The sequence below is a fragment of the Leptopilina heterotoma genome, unplaced genomic scaffold (assembly GCF_015476425.1).
Source record: "Leptopilina heterotoma isolate Lh14 unplaced genomic scaffold, ASM1547642v1 Lhet_305, whole genome shotgun sequence".
Lineage (NCBI taxonomy): Eukaryota > Metazoa > Arthropoda > Insecta > Hymenoptera > Figitidae > Leptopilina > Leptopilina heterotoma.
The window spans coordinates 187,089-188,118 of record NW_025111009.1 but is presented as its reverse complement, the minus strand read 5'-3'; the positions used below and the strand labels follow the sequence as shown (position 1 = coordinate 188,118).

The 1,030-nt window shown below is 20.9% G+C and overlaps 1 long non-coding RNA gene across 1 annotated transcript; it reads right to left on the bottom strand.

Moving 5' to 3' along the window:
- Positions 1-366: 366 nt before the first annotated feature.
- Positions 367-771, bottom strand: LOC122504584. The gene is made up of 2 exons (XR_006301847.1): positions 579-771; positions 367-484 (listed from the first exon to the last, which is right to left on the bottom strand). It is a non-coding gene; the product is annotated as an uncharacterized LOC122504584 (long non-coding RNA).
- Positions 772-1,030: the final 259 nt, after the last annotated feature.

Here is a 1,030-nt window from a genome sequence, read left to right as displayed (position 1 = left end):
GAATTACAAGTGTGCAACACGTGTTAACTTAGACCGCATCCTTTACTATTATATACCGAGTGTCAACTTTTTTCCCCAAAACAAAATTCTACAAAATAATGTCAAAATCGTTAAAAATTATAACAGTATTTGAAAAAACATTTTTTGAAACCCCTGAAAATTATAAAATTTATTCAATGAAAATATTAGGAATAATGAAAAATTAAATTCAATTTAATTAATTTGATAAATAACAATATTTAGATTTATTAATTGAAAAATTTTTTTAATCCAAATATAAGAAATTATTTTTCAATCATTTTAATTGAATAATAAAAAAAAAAATTATTGCTTATACATATATATTAGCAGGTAAATAATCTAGGATTATATTTATAATTTTTTATTTTACTTATTGAAACTGTTCTTATTTAACGAAACAAGAATACATCAGAAGAGAATTTTTTTTTGCCAAATTGTCATTCAGTTTATCGTACAAATGATTCTGAAAGAAAAATTAAATAAATACAATTTTTATAGATATAAAAAAAAGAATTTTTTTCTTAGTAAATTTTTTCAAAAAACTAAATTTTTCATACCATCTGCCTTTTATATAAATACGACAATGATTATTTTTGCAACGCGAATTTCGACAGCATTCATTGTCAGATGCACATCGACCACCTGATGTACACATTTTAATAAAATCAATAAGAAAGCAGAAATTTATTAAAAAAATTACAAATATTTTCAAAAACATTTCTTTTCTCTTCTCTAGGAGAATTTTTTTTAGGTTCTGGAATAATTGTTTTTCGTCTACTTTAAACTATTCTTATTTTGTTTTTAATACTTTTTTTTCTTTGCCACTCGGTTTTATATTTATGAACTATTCCTAATGTTAAAAAAAAATTTTTAGACAATTAAACAAAATTTATTGTTGACATTTCGATAATAGATGTTCAAAAAAAAGTTAATAGTATACAATAATTTAGAATATGTAACATTGTTTTTGCAAAATTTAAAAAAAGAATGTAAATTTTGTAAGTTTCAA